At 42.8% G+C, this 22,989-nt stretch overlaps 1 pseudogene; it reads right to left on the bottom strand.

Moving 5' to 3' along the window:
* Positions 1–19,516: 19,516 nt before the first annotated feature.
* On the bottom strand, positions 19,517–19,634 carry LOC124722683 (annotated as a pseudogene).
* Between the last annotated feature and the right edge of the window lie 3,355 nt (positions 19,635–22,989).

Genomic DNA, 22,989 nt, shown 5'->3' with positions numbered 1-22,989 from the left:
TGGCCCTGTCTAATATTAACCTATATGTTTCACAAATCACTTACCTCACAAAAATCTTCGTTACTCGAACTACTGCAATACAGCGAGCGCCACTACTGCCAGCTAAATAAAAGATTCAAACTAAGGAAGGCACTAACTACTGATAGGCATAGTTAGCAAATGAAAGATTTTAATAGAGAACAAACACTGTATTTACCTTAATAATGTTGAAAACTCATAATATACATATCAGTTCATGACATCCAGTTTTAAAAATTTCAAAACTCCGCCATCTCTCTCCCCACATCCACCACTGCTGGCGGCTCACCTCCAACTGCGCAACGCTACGCGCTGTTAACATCCAGCTGCCGCTGCCCAGCACTACAATGGCAGACAACAATGCAAACTAGCCACGGACTGCACATAGCACAGCCAGTCATTTTTCATACAGAGCGTTACCAATAAGAAAACCTAAACAGCCAACTTACACGTCTTACGGTCCCTACTCTGATGGCTAGCACCATCTATAGGGAAATTACGGTTTCATACTTCTACACCTGGTAGCATGATTGTGTTTTTTAGTAAGCACTGTAGTAGCTCTGCCGTGTAAAACTGAATGTATATTCAGGAAGTCATGATAGATCTTTTTTGTCCACAGAAAACGGTAAACTACTGTTGTGATTGCGTTGGGACCAGCACTTCGAGAGGGGCTGTAAGAAGAAGAGACCGAGGACACTATTTGGGCACGGTTCTGAAAAGTTTCGCATCCATCTTGACTGCAAAACAGCTCTGAAATCGCTGCAGCAGCTATGAATCGGTTTGATTTCTAATGAGCAGCGTGACAACAACAAAAAAAGGCCAAAAGTCACAGTATTGCCCGTTGAGTTCGGCATTTCAGTGGAGTCTATGGCAGAAATTTATGAGAATGCTGTAATGAATAACAGGTCCCTCCCCAGGTTCAAAATTGGCTCTGAGCACTATGCGACTTAACTTCTGAGGTCATCAGTCGCCTAGAACTTAGAACTAATTAAACCTAACTAACCTAAGGACATCACACACATCCATGCCCGAGGCAGGATTCGAACCTGCGACCGTAGCGTCTCCCCAGGTTCCAGGAAGGGGAAAGTACCCCCTCTTTCTCCCCGTGCGGACGCCTGTGTCACCAGCCAATGAGCCTTTCCCTACACTATACACAAAAAATTACATAGCGTGAGATCAGGCGACCGCGGAGATCAGTGATGTGATGTTAGATCTGTGTCCCGTTACAGCCAGTTCATCGATGAGGCAGTGTCGTACTCTCGATGAAAACTGCTCTACACAGTTATAACTTAATTGCGCCTGTTGGTACGGAGAATGCAGAACACCTTCTACATCTACATCTACTTTTATACTCCACAAGCCACCCAACGGTGTGTGGAGCAGGGCACTTTACGTGCCACTGTCATTACCTCCCTTTCCTGTTCCAGTCGCGTATGGTTCGCGGGAAGAACGACTGCCGGAAAGCCTCCATGTGCGCTCGAATCTCTCTAATTTTACATTCGTGATCTCCTCGTCTCCTCGGGAGGTATAAGTAGGGGGAAGCAATATATTCGATACCTCATCCAGAAACGCACCCTCTCGAAACCTGGACAGCAAGCTACACCGCGTTGCTGTGGTATCGCTATCTCGATTCGAAGCTCTTTGGGTAATGAACGAGTGAGCGAACGAGCCAGCTGTACCAGACGGAGCCCTGCTGGCAACCACATGAACCGGAAACTTACAACTGGCGCCAAGGTACACATTTACTTTCGAAATGTGTTTCTTTGCTCTTGTATAAGATATAGTCTTACGAACTCGGATGGTTCTTTTAAAGAAAAAACATCCTGTTATTTTGACACTGCCAGACATTTTCTGCGTGTCCTGCCTACTATAGCATAGCTGATATTTCAGGCACGTCAGTTCTCAACAACGGCGTCTTGAACGTTAAAGTTCAGTTGGGACATCCAGTATTCGATAATGACCTGATGATCCATTCGATCACTGAGAAAAGCAAATCATGAAACAGTGGATCTGTCAGACCTACATTGTGTTTGGATGTGAAGTAGGTTGTGTTGCTTCAGTGGTGGCGTTCTACTGCTTTCTACAATGTACTGACGCGGATTTGAAGACTCATCTCCTGTTTCGCTCTATCGGATTATGTGGAATGAAAAGCACCTGCATGCTGGCCTCCGCGTGATTCCTCACACAAGTTTCGAAGAGTGCACGAAAACATTTTTCTTTCCACCAGAAGGTAATCAGAATCTTCTTACGTAGGCGAATACTGTCCTTTAACATGAGTTTTGTGAGACTGGCGAGTGACACGATAATTCTCCAAATCTGACGTCACAGCACACACGATGTGTTCCCAGTAATGAGGTCAGTCCGCAGAGCCTTTTAGCCCAAGCTGTTCCGGATGCTGTAATTAACACAACAGCTGATGTGATTAAATCGACAAGGTACAGCAGAGCGCGTTAGTAGCGGCACGTAGCTCCTCGTACTGTGCTCAAAATATGTACCTCCCTCCACTTATGCCTCCATGTTGTGCGCAGATCGCCCAGTATATTACTTGTATTATAATGCGTAATCATTGAACTCGATTTAAATGTTTGTAGAGGTGTATCTAACACAAAAAATATCGCTTTCAGTGCAGGAACTTCTTTTGTTTAAAAACTCCAATAGAAGACGTTAACATTTCGCCGTGTGATGCGTTTTTTTTCTTTTTCACTCTATTACAGTTGTAATATCTCTTTATATTCGATGAATTATTCAGATACAATTCTACCCTTGAATGACGTTTACTAATTTTCTATCTTCATACTCGCAGAATCCATGCGAAAAGTAGTTCATACAATAGCTATGCCATGAGCGCATAAGTATTCTTTGTAGTACTCTCTGGTGTTGTTAAAAAAAAAAAAAAAGGAAAGGGAGCTTCGGAGATTGTCTTCGTGCCGATTAGCCTGAGCTTGGTTTGGAAGAACTGTAATCTGATTATTGAGATTTATCACAGAAGATAACTGATACGAACTGTACGATTAAAAGGGAAATATATGTAGATTGATCCTTCAAATAAGAGGTGTGTATTTGAAATTTGAGAATTAATGATATTTATCCATATATTGCGTAGTTGTTAATCAGAAGGGAACTTCTGAAAGACTGGATACGAACCTGCATTTAATAATCCAAGAGCTCCATTAGTTCTTCGGAAGGTTAAACTTAATCAAAGCCAAATATCCGCTTGATAGGAGGTTTCCCGACTGATTATACAACGCTCCCAAAATTACGAGGCATTTTATTTGTACAGATTAGCAGACTGCCGCAAAGCACGAGCCTGCAGAGAAGAAGAATCATCGCCTGATTTCATTCTAACAAGTAAAATTTCAGAATCATTTTGAGTGACTGAGCTATGACTGTGTTTTCTATCATGAATGATTGATTGCTCGAACGAATTGAGAGCTACAGAATTACGTAGATAGGAGGAAAAATTACACAGTGACAATTTAAACACTTTACAATTTGGAACTGACGTTTTAATTATGGGAAAGATATTGTCTACATTGCTAACGCGAAATACTTTTTACATGCAGTTTAGAAAGATCTTGGCACGTGTCTCGCTTTTGATTATAAAGTAATGCTAAATAAATGTTAATCTACAACATTTTTGCAGTTCGAAGGGTAAACATAATGTCTTAATTATATCCTCGAAAAAAATCAAGCTGTAACTATGAAACGTTATAATTCCGTTAATTACTCACCTAGTATACTGTCTGATCAAAAGTGTCAGGAACCTATTAGTGGACATTAATAAGGGATGTGTTCTGGCGTTAGGAGCTTGCTTATTCTGTATAAGAAATAGTGAATAATAATAGTGATGCTGTCACTGTTGGTTGGTAATATTTAGGGTGACCAGATGCAATTGTTTAAAAAGGAGGACAAACAGCTTCAAAAAGGAGGACAAGGGAAGAAAAAAGAGGACACATCAAACGGGTCAACTGCAGACGAGGATACCACTCGTCAGTTTTGGACAAGTCACGTGACTGCCGGGAATTACCGGTAAAATTAGTAGTTAATTGTTACTGATGGTCAGATGGTGGTTAACTGAGCAATATAAAAAAATTAAAAACATTGATTGTGGCGTCAATTGTTTTGTTATATCAACAACACGAAATTGTTTACAAAGCGAAAAACGTAAGACCATTCACCTCCATTCATTCGACGCACCGCTACCAACATCTACAGTTCAAGCAACTACTGACGACATGTAAACTGCACTTGAACCTTCCGAATACAAATAAATTGAATGACTATGAAACAATGAAATAAAACCATGACAGTTAATCTCTCGAGTTGTTTCTTACCTTTATTGGCCACTGAGACGTACGTTCCAGCTCCACATATCTTACATTCCGCTTCAAATTCATTTCTCTCTTTCTTGAAAGCTGGATATTTGTAGGAAAGGACAGAAAATGTACACTTTCGTTTAGGGCATAGCCAAATATTTTACGTAACTCAAAATCACACGTGCACTACAGGATGCCAAGCCAATACAAAGCGAAGATACGAAACGAAAATTTTAAATAATCGATATTTGCATTCGCTAACAACGATAACATCGACGATCCTGGTGCCACCTACTAACACTGCCTTCATGCGTGTTTATCACGAAGGCTGTGCCAATATTTAAAGTATTTAAAACAAAAACAATAGAACGCGACCAATTGTAAATTTAACTGTATTACGCTCAACTTCGCGAAAAAGCCGGACACTGTAAAAATCCGCCCGGACTCCGGACAAAGAGCTGAAAAGGAGGACATGTCCGGATTAATCCTGACGTCTGGTCACCCTAGTAATATTTACTGTCAAAATGCAACCTAACACTAGATCGCATACTTACGGCTATCCTGTGTGGCCGTTTTTCAGTACGACTTGAAAAGAGAGAGAGATTATTAATCGATCACCGATGCGTCGGTTCTCCATTGTGTTCAGGAGACGTACGGATTGATTACGCGAAGGGGTTCTCTTAATTGACCTTTTGACCCAATCTTCGATGAAAATACTTAACGGACCTATTTGGATATAAAAATGGAAATTAAAGCAAATTAGTGGAATTTCGTAAGAGAAAGATTAACAGATCGGAAGTTGAACACATTAGTGGTCTCGCAAATACAATCGAGACACCACGATAAAGAGCGAACCTGTAACAAAGCTCATATACAATTTTAACGACATTTTTGGTTAGTGAAAGATCAGAATAAGAAGAAAATTACTGCACCGTGATATATATTAATAGATTTTGAACAAATTGGCTTTAAACTTCTAGGTATTGATAAATACACAATAAATACATGACTTACATCTGATATTCCTTTGGTACATGGCACAGTCCAATAAGCGCTGCTCTGTCAGTCCGTTCCTTCTTAAACTTAAATGTCCTTGCGTGGGCGTAAGTACATTATATCTTCACCCGAGTTACCGAAACGTTTGTCCATCGTTTCATATAATTTTTACACAAAATAGAAATACAACTTGTAGCAATGCTATGTAGTACGTCTTAACATGTCGGCGACCAAAAGTACAAGGATAATGAAGTCTTTAGAATATATCTTAACAAATGATAGATTGTTCTTTCTTCTGTTTCGCAGCTTCTTGCTATCACGCGCTGCGGCAATGATTTTAAATATCTGCGCCCAGCGGGTCATAGTGTTTGTTTAGAGTATTTAAACGCCGGACGCGCTTCTTGGTATAGGGGCACATTAAGAAAAATATTTCGTCTCTTTACTCTCGCGCTGTGATGCTTAGCATTTTTACGAACTACAGCTCGTTGGCTGCCCTTTTCTTTTATGACAAATATCTCATATGCAAAGTGTCTGAAATCCAATAATATTACAGTGTCCAACCTGCGCGCTTCTGATTGCTTGAACTCTGCTGGGGGGGGGGGGGGGGGGGGGGGGGCGGAGGGGCTCTTAAAGTGAGGTGTATGGAAGCCCATGGAGGAATGGCAGCCCATTCTTCCTCAAGAGCCGAAACCAGAGAAGGTAGTGACGTTGGGCATTGGAGTCTGGAGTAAACGTGTTCCGCGGAGTTCAGGTCCATTCAGAATGTGGGAAGGCCAGTCCATTGCAGAAATGTTATTGTCCACAAGCCATTGTCTTACAAACGCTGCTTTACGACAGGGTGCATTGTCATGCTGATACAAACAATCATCATCTCCGAGCTGTTCCCCTACAATACGGAGTGCGCAGTGCTGTATAACGTATTCATGCTCTTCCGCATTTAGCTTTTTCTTAAGCGTAATAGGTGACCACCAAAAATACCTCCATGTCGTGACATCACCTCATCCGCATTTCACTGTTGGCACTACACGGGAGGGCAGATAGCCAGGCATTCGCCAAACAAAACCCTTCCGTCGGATTGCCACAGGGTATACTGTGGTTCTTCTCTTCACTCCACCTCACCTCTAGAGCCGCTTAGCACTGACAACAGGAATGCGTGGCCTATGAGCAGCTGCTCGATCATTGTGTACTATTTTGTTTAACTCCCTATGCACAATAACTGTGCTAGCTGGACTGCTGGCAACACTTTGGAACTCACGAGTGATTCGTTCCGCTGATTCCATCGCGTTTTGTACAGCCACACTCCGCAATGCCCGACTGTCCCTGTCCGCCAGTAGATGGGGGTCAGCCTGGTATTAGTTCAACTGTCGTTCAATCCCGTTTCCGCTTCACAATCATATCAGCAATAGTCGACTTGGGCAGCTTTAGAAGCGTCGAAATGTCCCTGATGGACTCAGGTGACGTCCAACGACTAGTGTGTGTTCCAAGTCACTGAGCTTTCCTATCCTGCTGTTCCTGCTTCTCTACTAAATAACAGTACAACACTCCCCGCTTCCTTTTACATTCGTGGGTGCGCCTCTCGTGACATCTCGTGGTCAATTCCACATTACAGAGAGGAGTCCAGCTACTTCTCATCAGTGTAATTACCTTTAAATGCGAAACATTTTTCCCAGCCACTTGGGGGAGACCTTGGTTATAAGGGAAGTCTCCATTCTGGCTGGTCACGAAACTTTCCACCTCGAGAATCAGCTCGCCTTCTTTCCGGTAAAGAGGAAGAAATCATTGGGTGTCAAGTCAGGAGAATACGAGGGTGAGGCAAAACGTTACACCCCGAAGCAGCAGCATGTCAGGCTGTGGCATGTGCAGTTCGGTAGGGCGTTGCGTGGAACAATAACAAATGCTCAGACAACTTTCTGCGGCAGCCTCCCGTAAACTCATGAGAGGATTTCGCTAGTTTCCTCCTGCGACGTTTCGATCCTCATGAACCTTTATTAGCATCACACCAAAACTGTACCTGAGAACACTCATCCTCACTTACCCCGATTATAGGTGCATCTTCGCCTTTTATCGGCAATGGTGAATCCACTGTTTGCTTTACTCCTATGTTTCAGCCTCATAACAAGAGAAACAGTACTCTTGCCTGTTTCTTATGCGGCTCAGTAGCGTTCAGAGTACTTTCTTGCCCTTGGGGTGGGAAACTACGCCTAAAGGCGGAAGAATCAGCAATGATCAACGGCATGAGGATGCAGAAGGCAATGGAAACCACGGCATTAAAGACACATAATTTGTATCCACAGGACATGTGACCTGTAATTGAAAAAAGTGTCATGATGATCTCTCCACTGGCAAAAGATACCGGAATAGTCCCCCATTCGGATCTCCTGGAGGGGACTGCCAAGGGGGAGGTCACCATGAGAAAAAGCACGAATAATCAACGAAAGGATAGCGTTCCACGAGTCGGGGCGTGGAATGTAAGAAGGCTGAACATGGTAGGGATGCTAGAAAATCTGAAAAGGAAAATGCAAAGGCTCAATCTAGATATAGTAAGGATCAGTGAAGCGTAATGGAAAGAAGATAAGGATTTCTGGTCAGATGGGCATAGAGTAATATCAATAGCAGCAGAAAATGGTGTAACTGCAGTAAGATTCGTGATGAATAGGAAGGTAGGGCAGAGATTGTGTTACTCTGAACAATTCAGAGATAGGGTTATGCTTATAAGAATCGACAGCAAACCAACACCGACAACGATAGTACAGTTATACAAGCCCACGTCGCAAGCTGGAGATGATGAGATAGAGAAAATATATCAGGATATTGAAAGGGTGATACAATACGCAAAGGGAAATGAAAATCTAATAGTCATGGGGTAGTGGAATACAGTTGTAGGGGAAGGAATAGAGGAAAAGGTTACAAGACAATACGGGCTTGGGACAAGGAATGAGAGAGGAGGAAGACTAACTGAGTTCTGTAATAAATTTCAACTAGTAATAGCGAATACTCTGTTCAAGAATCAAAGAGAGGAGATATACTTGGTAAAGGCCGGGTGATACGGGAAAATTTCAGTTAGATTACATCATGGTCAGACAAAGATTCCGAAATCAGATTCTGGATTGTAAGGCGTACCCAGGAGCAGTATAGACTCCGATCACAATGTAGTAGTGATGAAGAGCAGGCTGAAGTTTAAGAGCTTAGTGGGATGCGAAAATGCTAAGGAATGACGAAATACGTTTGAAGTTCTCCAAGGCTGTGGATACAGTAATAAAGAATAGTCCAATAGGCAGTACAGTTGAAGAGGGATGGACATCCCCAAAAAGGGCAATCACAGAAACTGGAAAGAAAAACATAGGTACAAAGAAGGTAACTGTAAAGAAAACATGGGTAACCGAAGAAATACTTCAGATGATCGATGAAAGAAGGAAGTTCAAAAACGTTCAGAGAAATTCAGGAATACAAAAATACAAGTCGCTGAGGAATGAAATAAATAGGGAGTGCAGGGAAGCCAAGACGAAATGACTACATGAAAAATTTGAGGAAATCGAAATAGAAATGATTGTCCGAAGGACAGACTCAGCATATGGGAAAGTCAAAACAATCTTCGGCATAAATTAAAGGCATGGGTGGTAACATTAAGAGTGCATCCGGAATTCCACTGTTAAATGCAGAGGAGAGAGCGGATTGGTGTAAATAGTACATTGAAGGCCTCTATGAGGAGAAGATTTGTCCGATGTGATGGAAGAAGAAACAGGAGTCGATTTAGAAGAGATAGGAGATCAATTACTAGAATCAGAATTTAAAAGAGTTTTGGAGGACTTAAGATCAAATAAGGCAGAAGGAATCGATGATATTCCATCAGAATTCCTAAAATCATTAGGGGAAGTGGCAACAAAACGACTATTCACGTTGGTGTGTAGAATGTACGAGTATGGCAATATACCGTCTGACTTTCTGAAAAATATCATCCACACAATTCCGAAGACGGCAAGAGCTGACTAGTGCGGGAATTAACGCACAATCAGCTTAACAGCACATGCATCCACGTTATTGACAAGAATAATATACAGAAGAATGGAAAAGAAAATTGAGAATGTGTTAGATGACTATCAGTTTGGCTTTAGGGATGGCAAAGGCACCAGAGAGGCAATTCTGACGTTTGAGGCTGAAAATGGAAGCAAGACTAAAGAACAATGAAGACACATTCGTTGGATTTGTCGATCTTGAAAAAGCGTTCGACAATGTAAAATGTTGCAAGATGTTTGAAATTCTGAGAAAAATAGGGGTAATCTATAAGCAGAGACGGGTAATATACAGTATGTACAAGGACCAAGAGGGAATGATAAGAGTGGACGACCAACAACGAAATGCTCGTATAAGGCAGGGATGTAGTCTGTACATCGAAGAAGCAATGTTGGAAATAAAAGAAGGGTTCCGGAGTGGAATTAAAATTTAAGCTGAAATGGTATCAGTGATACGATTCGCTGATGACAATGCTATCCTGAGTGAAAGTGAAGAGGAACTGCATGATCTGCTGAGTGGGATGAACCGTCTAATGAGTACAGAATATGGATTGAGGGTAAATCGAAGAAAAACGAAAGTAATGAGAAATAGCAGAAATGAGAACAGCAAGAAACTTGACATCAGGATTGATGGTCACTAAGTAGATGAAGTCAAGGAATTCTGCTGCCTAGGCAGCAAAATAACCCATGACGGACTGAGCAAGGAGGACATCAAAAGCATACTAGCACTGGCAAAAAGGGCATTCCTGGCAAAGAGAAGTCTACTAGCATCAAACATAGGCCTTAATTTGAAGAAGAAATTTCTGAGAATATACTTTTGGAGCACAGTATTTTATGGTAGTGATACATGGATTGTGAGAAAACCGTAACCGAAGAGAATCGAAGCATTTGAGATGAGGTGCTACAAACGAATGTTGAAAATTAGATGGACTGATAAGGTAAGGAATGAGGAGTCTTTAAACAACACTTAAATAATTGTAAAAATCAATGTTATACACCGTAAATTAAAAATTTTAAACTATTTGCGCTTTAAATATCCGTTTAAATGTAGGGGTCTGAGAGACTACTTCGCAGTATACGTTGAAGAAATGTCATCTCGTGAGTTGAAGGTTAAAGGGGAACAAATGCCTATCTCATATCCTCCTTTCTCTGTTATGTTCTTCCTTTTATACACCTTCATCTACGTCTGTGTCTACATGGGTTCTCTGCAAACCACACTCAAGTGCCTGGCGGAGGGTTCGTCGAACCACCTTCAAAATAAATCTCTATTATTCCAATCTCGAACAGCGCGGGGAAAACACCTATATTTTTCTGTGCGAGCTCTGATTTCCTTTATTTGTTTATGATGATCGTCAACAAGATATTTTCGCATTCTGAGAACAAAATTGGTGATTAAAATGTCATGAGAAGATTCCTACGCAACGGAAAACGCCTTTATTTTAATGACGCCCACCCCAAATCCCGTATCATATTAGTGACACACTGTCCTCTATTTCTCGATAATACAAAACGTGCTACTCATCTTTGAACTTTCTCGATGTACTCCGTTACTCCTGTCTGGTAAGGATCTCACACCGTGCAGCAGTACTCCAAATGAGGACGCACAAGCGTAGTGTACGCGGTCTCTTTAGTAGATCTGTTGCTTCTTCTAAGTGTTCTGCCAAAAATAAAGCGCAATCTTTGGTTCGCCTTACCCACAGCATTTCTTCTTTTCAATTTAAGTTGTTCGTAATTGTAATTAACAGATATTCAGTTGAATTTACGCCCTTTATATTTGATTGATTTAACGTGTAACCGAAGTTTAACGGATTCCTTTTAGCATTCCATGTGGAGGACCTCGCGCTTTTCATTTTCCAATTTTCACACCATACAGATATCTTACCTAAATTGTTTTGTGATTGGTTTTGATCTTACGACGATTTTACTAGACGATAAACAACAGTATCATGTGCAAACAACCTAACAAGCCTGCTCACATTGTCTGCTAAATCGTTTATATAGATAAGGAACAGCAGAGGACCTGAACACTGCCTTAGGGCAGAAATCACTTCTATTGTACACGATGACTTTCCGTCAGTTACTACGAACTGCGACCCCTCTGACAGGAAATCACGAATCCAGTCGCATAATTGAGATGATATCCCATAAGCAGACAATTTGATTTCAATCCGCTTGTGAGGTACGGTGTCAGAAGCCTTCTGGAAATCTATAAATGTGGAAGCAATTTGAAATCCCTTGTCGATAGGACTCAAACTTCGTGTGAGTAAAGAGCTAGCCGCGCGGGGTGGCCACGCGGTTTGAGGCATCATGTCACGGATTGCGTGGCTCCTCTTGCCGGAGGTTCGAGTCCTCCTTCAGGCATGGGTTTATGTGTCGTTCTTAGCATAAGGTAGTTTAAGTAGTGTGTAAGTCTAGCGACTGATGACTTAAGCAGTTAGGTCCCTTAGGAATTCACACACATTACCATTACCAAAAGAGCTAGCTGTGTTTCACATGAACGACGTTTTCTAAATCCGTGTTGACCAGGTGTCAATAGACTGTTGTCTTCGAGGTAATTAATAGTGCTAGAACAATATACAGGGTGAGCACAAAGTCTTGCCCTGATTATAACAATTTATTACAGAATAACCGTTTGACATAATAATTTACATTTGATGCCGTATTTGATGCCGTTACATAGGCTAGTGTTACTAGTTTTTTTTTTAATAAGCCCACTTACGTTAGTAAACCTCAACGTGTGCTCCCTTGGTAGCTTGGAGAATGTCGAGGCGACATCCCAGTTCCCGCCAAGTGCTTCGTAACATGTGTTCTGTCACAGTACCCACAGCAGCTTCTATCCTAGCCTTCAGTTCGCCGACGTCAGCAACTGGTGTGACGAAGACTTTGTCCTTGATATAGCCCCAGAAAAAAAGTCAAGCGGCGTAATGTCTAGAGAGCGGAGTGGCCAGGGTGTTGGACCGTTCTTTCCAATCCACCGATCCGGAAATGTTTCATTCAGGAAATCATGCACTATCAAAGCCCAGTGGGGGGGGGGGGATTGCTCCATCTTGCTGGAAAAGTATCCATGGTTGATATTCTTCTAACTGTGGGGCAATGAACTATTGCAAAACGTCGAAGTAAATGTTAGCGGTAATGGGTTTTTCCGCGAAGAAAAACGGTCCAAAAACCTTGTTATGCATGAGGTCGCACCAAACATTCACTTTTTCGCCGTCTCGCTGTAACTGTACAGTAGCATGTGGAGACTCTGAACCCAATGTACGAACATTATGCCTATTTACCATTCCACTGACATGAAAGGTGGATTCATCGGTAAAGCATATGCGATTTAAGTAATCGTTAGCGCCATCAATACTGTTGAGAATCTCAGTTGCAAATTCAGTACTTGTCACCAAATCATTCGGTGGCAAGGTCTGCACGATTTGCACTTTGTAAGCATGCAACCTAAGCCTTTCATGAAGAATCTTCACCACGCTTGCGGTATTTGAGGTTCACGTGATGCTTCACAAGTTGATTTAGACGGACTCCGGTGAAACGATTGCCGAACACGATCAACAGTTGCATCACTCACACGAGGCCTGCCACTTCGCGCACGATCTTCAACGCTGCCTGTTTCGTTCAACTTTGCATACCATCGCTTTATTTATTTAACGTCAGGAGGGCTGCGTCCATAAGGAGTCCGAAATTTACGCTGAACACTGATGGGCGATATCGTTTCGTGAAACCAAAGCACACATTGCGCTTTCTCCTGCTTCCACGCCATTTCGCCAGCAACTAACATGACCTAACAGACCTCGTCGGTGTTGTGGAGCACTAGCGCCATCTATTGGTCACAACAGCTAGTAACACTAACCAATGTAACGGCATCAAATGTAACTTATTATGTCAGATGTTTATTCTGTTATGAATTTTTATAATCAGGGCAAGACTTTGTGCTCACCCTGTATATTCCAATACCCTATTGAAAATAGACGCTAATGATAAGGGCCTGCAATGTAGTGGATTATTCCTATTGTCTTTTTTTGAATATTTGTGTGACCTGTGCAAGGTTTCAGTCTCTGGGTACGGATCTTCCACCGAGCGAGCGGTTGTATATGATTGTTAAGTATGGAGCTATTGCATCAGCATACTCTGAAACGAAGCTAATTGCTATACAGTCAGGACGGAAAGACTTGTTTTTATTAAGTGCTTTAACCTACTTCAGTACTCCGAGGATAACTACTTCTACATTACTCATACTGACAGCTGCTGTTCTTGATTTTAATTCTGGAATATTTACTTCGTCTTCTTTGGTGAAGGAGTTTCGGAAGGCAGCGTTTAGTAACTATGCTTTCCATTGCTGTCACGCAGAGAAGGCACTGACTGTGTCTTGCCGCTAGCGTACTTCACATTTTCTGTTACGTTTCGAGACAAAATTTCGTGGTGGAAACTATTACAAGGCCTTCTACATCTACATCTACATCCATACTCCGCAAGCCACCTGACGGTGTGTGGCAGAGGGTACCCTGAGTACCTCTATCGGTTCTCCCTTCTATTCCAGTCTCGTATTGTCCGTGGAAAGAAGGATTGTCGGTATGCTTCTGTGTGGGCTCTTATCTCTCTGATTTTATCCTCATGGTCTCTTCGCGAAATATACGTAGGAGGGAGCAGTATACTGCTTGACTCTTCGGTGAAGGTATGTTCTCGAAGCTTTAACAAAACCCGTACCGAGCTACTGAGCGTCTCTCCTGCAGAGTCTTCCACTGGAGTTTATCTATCATCTCCGTAACGCTTTCGCGATTACTAAATGATCCTGTAACGAAGCGCGCTGCTCTCCGTTGGATCCTCTCTATCTCTTCTATCAACCCTATCTGGTACGGATCCCACACTGCTGAGCAGTATTCAAGCAGTGGGCGAACAAGCGTACTGTAACCTACTTCCTTTGTTTTCGGATTGCATTTCCTTAGGATTCTTCCAATGAATCTCAGTCTGGCATCTGCTTTACCGACGATCAACTTTATATGATCATTCCATTTTAAATCACTCCTAATCACTCCTGCCTTTATCATGCAATTTCGGAGTCGACATCTTAAACTTCGGATTGGTCAAAGTTTACAGTAGAAGGCGGCCGGAACTTCCTGTCACCCTCTTCCCCTCCTTCTCCCCGCTCCCCCCCCCCCCCCCCAGTACTAATTTATGTACTCCAACTGTTTAGTGTAGTCTCATGCGAAAGTGTGCGAACGTTTTCCTGATCGTTTCCGATCGAGTAACTGACGCGGATGTATCAGCCCGGTAATCTCCTAGTCGGATGTGGGAAACAGACTAAAAACCACATCCAGGCAGGCCGGTAGTCAGTTCCTCGTCGTTACGGGGCCGGCGCCTCTTCCCGAATCCCCGCCGCGCGGGATTAGCCGAGCGGTCTCAGACGCTGCAGTCATAGACTGTGCGGCTGATCCCGGCGGAGGTTCGAGTCCACCCTCAGGCTTGGGTGTGTGTGTTTGTCCTTAGGATAATTTAGGTTAAGTAGTGTGTAAGCTTAGGAACTGATGACCTTAGCAGTTAAGTCCCATAAGATTTCACACACATTTAGTCCCCAAATCCCGGAAGCAGCGAGCTAAGGCGTACTGCCAGGACGGGTCCTCCCTTTTCCTGGTGTGCTAATCAAGAAAATCTTGCAACGGTCCTCCAGTACCCATTTTATCTATAGGTTTAATATCATATATTGTAAACTGGAAGCGAGGAATGTTCTCTCGTTGCTATGCTCGTAACTTGTGGAGGTTTATTATTTTCATGTAACACGGGCCAATTTTCCCTAATTAGTTAGCATTGCCGGGTCACAGTTTTTGAGTCTGTCGCCACGACGCAGTGAAACTAGTATCGCTTTCAGATGTCATTTCTTGGAGACAGTACCTGTACTTGAGGCGCAACTGCCTCAATTTTTCTGCGACACACACATTGCATAAGCTCTCGTCTATATAAATTATAAATTGAAGTCCTGCGACGCGTTTTACTGTCTCTTTGTTATGGCTAATCTCAGGAAGTAGTGTTAGGAATTTTATAGCATTTTCACTAATAGATAGACTGATTGACGAGGAAGGTTTGTGTAAATAGTTTATTATTTATAGTAATGACGAATGTGTAATACATCTACTGTTATCTGTTCCATATTTAGTTGAATGGTAGTTACGATCTGGTCAACAAGAGAAGAGGTTGTATCTGGCGATAAAAGTTGTAACGTAACAGCCACCGCAACTTCTCCAAAGACCCGTGCATCTTGCCCATAATCTATGTACATTATAAATTAAGGTCCCCTGCCTAGTTTTTTTGACTGTTTGTAAAGGATAAACTTAGAACTTACTGTAGGGAAGCAGCCTACTAACGCCATATAAAATTCATATGCTTTCTATTGAGTGCCCGCCTAGTCCCCTGTAACTAGCTATGACGTCACGAATGTTGCGCAATACGTTAAAAGTAAACTAAATAATCTGAAAAGTTAATAGCATGTCAGGAGTGATGCTAAAATAATTATGTGTTAAGTTTCAGTTTAATAACTTCAACAGTTTTCGAAATTTGGACGTTTTATGTAAAATTCATCGGCGCAACAGCAAGGAGTTAGAAACTTCAAAATTTATATTCAGATTCCTTTTTCATTGTAATATAATGGAAATAGCATGCTGCATCTCACAAAGTAATATTTGGTTCAAATTCATGATTTTCTGTTTTTGTGTCCTAAAAGTTCAGAAGCAATATAGATTAAGTTAGTTATTAGATAAAGCTAGGATGTTTAGATTTAGGTAGAATGGAGATATGCTATGATAACAAAGATGTGAGAAGTTTCAAAAAGGTAGCTATAAAACTATAGCTGTAGCGTCTCTCCAAAGGGCAAGTTCAAAGCTCATCTATTGCGTGCGGTGTAACTAAAATAATTCTCTCGCCAAAAGTATTTAACCTAGCCACATTAGAATTTTATTATAGATACTTAACTGTGTGCTGATTGCACAATTAAATCGAGAGCTTCATTGGCCTTCAGCGAATGGAGCAATTAATTATTTAGTAACTCGAAGTGGTGTTCTGCTAGCCCCAGCGGCTGGTAAGTAAGGCAAATTTTGTCGGCTGCGCCTTCGGCGGTCCGCACCGCGGCTATATAAATAAGAGTGCTGCGAGCTAGAGAAAGGCCCCAGTTCTCTCTTAGATTCGTATCAGTGCGCACTCCTTGTCGGAAGCAGTGTCGCGGTTGGGCAGTTGCTAGAAACGGCCTTGGATGCCGTATTACGTAACTCGATATGCACTTAATAATGAGTTCGCATTGTGGTAAAGTGTTAATTGCGGAATGACCTCAGTGATTTATTCTCAGTTTGCGCATGTCGTATTTTCACGTGTCGCCGCAGGACAGTCTTCTACCATTACTAACGCGGCGTTTTATGAGTATTAACATCAAATTTTGGCGAGCATTCACTTTGAACATTTACATCGCTAACGATTATTGAACAGTTTCGTTATCTAGGGATAATAGGATCTGCGCAATAGACTCTGAACAGCTCTGATAGTACAATAGCTGATATGGGCAATCATTTGTCTGGAATTGTACGCTTTATCGTTCTCAGAATATAGTGAAAATGGTTATAGTAAACTGCATTTTCTATGAATCCCAAACATCCTAAATCCTCAGAGTAATGAACTTCAATAATCAATAATTTTTATTCTCCATCAGAGTGGGCACAGTGAACTCTAATTACAGGCATCACGTTTTTGCTGATCACTTTCTTGTTGCCAACATTGTAGTTAGAGAGCCTGTGTTGAGAACGGCAATACAATAGAAAATATATTAATAACTTTATTTTCCACCCACCTCCCCACACTACTGAAGGAATTTTGATACGGTTTTCACTAATAGACTGATTCACGTGGAAGGTCTGTCTGCATCACTACATATTATAATCAAGTCGTCTGGCTGTAAGTGCTTAATGATACCCATACGAAACGGAGTCGAGTCATTAGGTTATCCCTTACCGCCCGCTTACAGCGATAACGCGAGCTTAGTAAAAACCGTATCATACGAAATTTATTATGATACGGTGTAGAACTGGGGACATATTGTTCCCACGACGAATATCGGAAATAAATTCTTAGAACAGTCACTTTACCCTTCTTTCTCCGGATGGTTGCTATTGCCTCAAATCTTATTTTGCAGTGTAGGCATATCCATGCTTGTCTGTTGGTCAGAAATGTCGGAAGAACAACTTTCAGCTACGACCTTAATTTAATTTTTATTCAACTATATCTGCTGAAAATGACAAAGTACTGGCGGGTTCTAATTATAGTGCAGCTGCTCACACAGACCCGGTGTGGGCTGTGATTATTGTATGGCAGCGAAACTTGGTACATATTCTAATGCGTTAATGCGGAATCGATGTATGCTGGAAAAATTTGTTCCAGTTCTGGCCACCAGGTGCAAACCTGGCGCTGTGGCTGCAAGAAAGGCATGTGGAAATGTTTCCATATGTAATGGATTATGCACGGGATGTGGCAGAAAAGATCAAACAAGCGAGAAAAGCATAACGTCGATATCATTAACCGCCACTTACACAAATTGTTCAGTATGAGCACTGAAGACGTCGAAGAGATGCTGCATCCATAAAAGGACGTAATCAACCACTGTGCGCAGCAACTCCAGTGGAATCACGGTTCCTGTATACTGACTTCCAGAGCAGGAAGAAACAGAGTCTGTCCCTGGTAAATGCATTCTTTTAGAAACCCCCGGGCCAAAACCCACATGGATTCAGATCAGGGTATCTTGCAGGCCATGCACCTGGAAAACTTCTAGAGATAACATGTTCCTGGAAGGTTACATTGAGCAAATCTTAGTGTAGGCGAGCGACATGTGTTGCGCCATCTTCCACGAAAACTGCGGTTTCCAAACAATTGCGCTCTTCGAAACTAAGAATCATGTGCTGTGCAAGGAGGTCTCGACAACTTGCAGACGTCTTGCCCTCTGGTACCAAGAATAAAGGTGCCTGTGAATGCACACCACACAGTCAAGTAGGGCGAGTACAAAGGCTCTTCGTGCACAACCCCACAGTTTAAGAGTACCCAGAATTGGGCAGTTCTGTGAATTCACGCATTAGCATATCTACCAAGCTTCGCTGCCAAATGATAGTTACAGCCTGCATTGGACCTCCGTGAGTATCTGCACTTTAATTACAACCACACGATTGTATACAGAATTTTGTCTGTTATATCTTGAATGAGTTTACTTTAATGTAACGATCCATCCAGTTGCAGAATTTAAGAAACTTTCTAAATGTAATCACTATTAATCTTCAGCTGAATGCAAGCTGTCTAGAAGTCCAATTTTTTATTGAATGAAGCTCTTGTTTAATGATACAACCTTGCCATTGCAGTATTACGCACTATTCGCTTGCACTGCTCATTTAGGTAGCCAGTGGTAATTGCATTTGTTTATAGAGCTTCTCAGAGTAGTAACGCTATCTTTTCACTTCATCTGATTTGGTAATAGGCTTGGAAAAGTTAATCTGAATGTGGCTTCATGTGCACTACCGTAGTTTTATAACATCTGTACAACATGGCCAGGACTACTTACTACAACTTCTGCCGTTGCTAAGGCCACCTCGTTCAGCATTTTGACTACGTCGCTGCTTTTTCCTTCTCCGCATCGTCTTATTTGGAAAGTAGATTCACAGTCATTGGGTAGCCCTGGTAGAGGGTTATCGTAAATGTTTAATTATGACTTCGAAAAACACATAGTTGGGTAATTAAATTTTTGGTTGTTTGCAGGTACATACCTGCGTACATCGTACACACTGAAGTTTTTAGAGACTATAATTATAATCTGATTATTATCCCTCTAATTGGGTCTTGCTGAGGAACGTGCTGAATTTCCAGATTCCCCCCTTTGATATCGAATTTAATAAATCGTTGTAATTTACTTTTAGTGTTTCTTTTTGGGTACATTTATTTCTTTTCTCAATTAATAAAAAAGCTCTCCGTCTTCAGGCCGCGAGTGGCCTACCGCGACCATCCGACCGCCGTGTCATCCACAGTGGAGGATGCGGATAGGAGGGGCTTGGGGTCAGCACACCGCTCTCCCGGTCGTTATGATAGTATTCTTGACCGAAACCGCTACCATTCGGTCGAGTAGCTCCTCAATTGGCATCACGAGGCTGAGTGCATCCCGAAAAATGGCAACAGCGCATGGCGGCCTGGTCGGTCACCCATCCAAGTGCCGACCACGCCCGACAGCGCTTAACTGCGGTGATCTCACGGGAACCGGTGTATCCACTGCGACAAGGCTGTTGCCCAATTAATAAACAAATGTTTCTTAATTTTTAGTCATTGTTAGTTCAGTCTGAAACGTTCTCTCTGAGCTTTTGACCAACTAGTGGCCTTAAAACCTTCATAGTTCTTCGTTTCTACATGCGTCGTAACTGGTTTACGAAACACAGTTCGAGGTCAACATAGAGAGAGAGAGCATATTCTTTCGAGTGCAACAGAACATCCTTATTGCAGCACGAACAAAAACCTCCCGAGATAGTCCAAACAATTCATGCACTGAGGTGACAAATGTCATGCGATTCCTCCTAACATCGTATCAGACCTCCTTCTGCCCGGCGTAATGCAGCAATTCGACGTGGGGTGGGTTGTTTGGGGGAGGAGACCAGACAGCGAGATCATCGGTCTCATCGGATTAGGGGAGGATGGAGGAAGGAAGTCGGCCATGCCTTTCAAGGAACCATCCCGGCATTTGTCTGGAGCGATTTAGTGAAATCACGGAAAACCTAAATCAGGATAGCCGGACGCGGGATTCAACCGCCGTCTTCCCGAATGCGAGTCCAGTGTGCTAACCACTGCGCCACCTCTCTCGCTTAATTCGACGTGGCATGGACTCAACAAGTCGATGGAAGTCAACGACTGAACTCTCGATTATGTCCAATAAGTGTTCGTTGGGATTCATGTCGGGTGACCTGGACGGCCAGATCATTCGCTCGAATCGTCCAATCGAGGCCAATTGTGGCCCGGTGACACAGCGTATTGTCACCCATAAAAATTCCATCGTTGCATTGGTGCATGAAATCTATGAATGGCTGCAAACAGTCTCCAAGTTGCTGAACATAACCATTTCCAGTAAACGATCGATTCGATTGGATCAGAGCACCCAGTCAATTCCATTTAAACACAGTCCACGCCATGATAAAGCCACCACCATCTTGCACAGTACCTTGTTGACATTTTGGATCGATAGTTGCCTGGGGTCTGCGCCACACTCAAACCCTCTTACCAATTGAAATCGGGAGTATATGACCAGGTCACAATTTTCTACTCCCCTAGGATCCAACCGATATGCTCACGAGTCCAGGAGAGGCGTTGTAGGCGATGTTGTGCTTGTTAGCAAAGGCACTCACATCGGTCGTCTGCTGGCATACCCCATTAACGCCAAATTTTGACGCACTGTCCTCACAGATACGTTCGTCGTACGGCCCATGTTGATTTCTGCGGTTATTTCTCGCACTGCTGCTTGTCTGTTAACACTGACAACTCTACGCAAACGCCATTGCTCTCGGTCTTTGCCGAGCGGCTCTAAGCACTACAGTCTGGAACCGCGCGACCGCTACGGTCGCAGGTTCGAATCCTGCCTCGGGCATGGATGTGTGTGATGTCCTTAGGTTAGTTAGGTTTAAGTAATTCTAGGTTCTAGGTGACTGATGACCTGAGAAGTTAAGTCCCATAGTGCTCAGAGCCATTTGAACCAAGCCTCTCGGTCTTTAATTGAAGACCGTCGGCCATGGCGTTGTACGCGGTGAGACATATTGCATGAAATGTGGTATTTCGGCACACTCGTGACATTGTGGCTCTCGAAATACTGAATTACCTAACGATTTTCGAAATGGAATGTCCCATGCGTCTAGCTCGAACTACCATTCCGCGTTCAAAGTCTGTTAATTGCTGCCGTGTGGACATAATCACGTCGGAAATCTTTTCGCACGAATCACCTGCACAAATGACACCTCCGCCAATGCACTGCCTTCATATGCCTTGTGTGCTCGATACTACCGCCATCTGTATTTGTGCAGATCGCTATCCCATGACTTTTGTCACCTCAGTGTACATTCAGACTCGACCGATGTTGGCGTCTTTATTAAAATTACTTTCTTTTCTCTGTAGAGTGTGGTAACAAATAAAAACCAAGTGAGAAATCGCTTTTGGCCTACTTCAGTCAGTAACCAACTGAAAACCGCCGAAATTAGTTCAGAAGATAGTGAAAAGTTCGTTACCTCCACGTGGTCACGTAGGATACATCCGCAGTCGCATTTCCTGTGCTCCTGGCGACATGCGGCTCGAGAAAGTTCACTCTACGATGTAATGACGCTGCGGCAGCTGAAAAAAAGCTTCATTTGGTGCTTCAAATCAACTTTCCAGCGTCCTGCACTTATGTACTAATTGCTAGTTGAGGGATATCAGTCTCACTTACACCTTCTACTCCACTATTCTGAATCCTATAGCGTTCTGAGTGCTACTAGAAAACACCACAGATCCGACCACTATGACCTACATAAATAAAAATGTAAATATTTATATGAAGATGGTATTGTTCTTTCTGACATGTCCGAAAGAACAGATACCACCTTCATATACATATAATTAAGGCTCACCGGCCATTTGAACATCTTCCTCTGTGCGGATGCACAAACAGTGCCCGAACTCTTACGGGAATCGGTAGCAAAGACACGAGTAATGAGTATAATGGGTAGGAGCACTATGAATATTCAGGGTGTTGCAAAAAGGTACGGCCAAACTCTCAGGAAACATTCCTCACACTCCAATAAAGAAAAGATATTATGTGGACATGTGTCCGGAAACGCTTAATTTCCATGTTAGAGCTCATTTTAGTTTCGTCAGTATGTACTGTACTTCAGTATGCACAGTATGTACTTGTAAATTTTCACAATCAACATGTGTGGGCTGACGACAATCCGCACGCAATTGTGCAATCACGTTATGAACACAGATTTTCTGTGAACGTTTGGGCAGGCATTGTTGGTGATGTCTTGATTGGGCCCCATGTTCTTCCACCTACGCTCAATGGGGCACGTTATCATGATTTCATACCGGATACTCTACCTGTGCTGCTAGAACATGTGCCTTTACAAGTACGACACAACATGTGGTTCATGCACGATGGAGCTCCTGCACATTTCAGTCGAAGTGTTCGTACGCTTCTCAACAACAGATTCGGTGACCGATGGATTGGTAGAGGCGGACCAATTCCATGGCCTCCACTCTCTCCTGACCTCAACCCTCTTGACTCTCATATTTGGGGGCATTTGAAAGCTCTTGTCTACGCAACCCCGGTACCAAATGTAGAGACTCTTCGTGCTCGTATTGTGGACGGCTGTGATACAGTACGCCATACTCCAGGGCTGCATCAGCGCATCAGGGATTCCATGCGGCGGATGATGGATGCATGTATCCTCGCTAACGGAGGACATTTTGAACATTTCCTGTAACAAAGTGTTTGAAGTCACGCTGGTACGTTCTGTTGCTGTGTGTTTCCATTCCATGATTAATGTGATTTGAAGAGACGTAGTAAAATGAGCTCTAACATGGAAAGTAAGCGTTTCCGGACACATGTCCACATAACATATTTTCTTTCTTTG

This window comes from Schistocerca piceifrons, chromosome 1 (genome assembly GCF_021461385.2).
Source record: "Schistocerca piceifrons isolate TAMUIC-IGC-003096 chromosome 1, iqSchPice1.1, whole genome shotgun sequence".
Lineage (NCBI taxonomy): Eukaryota > Metazoa > Arthropoda > Insecta > Orthoptera > Acrididae > Schistocerca > Schistocerca piceifrons.
The sequence above is the reverse complement of the archived record's forward strand: the minus strand, read 5'-3'. Positions and strand labels throughout refer to the sequence as shown.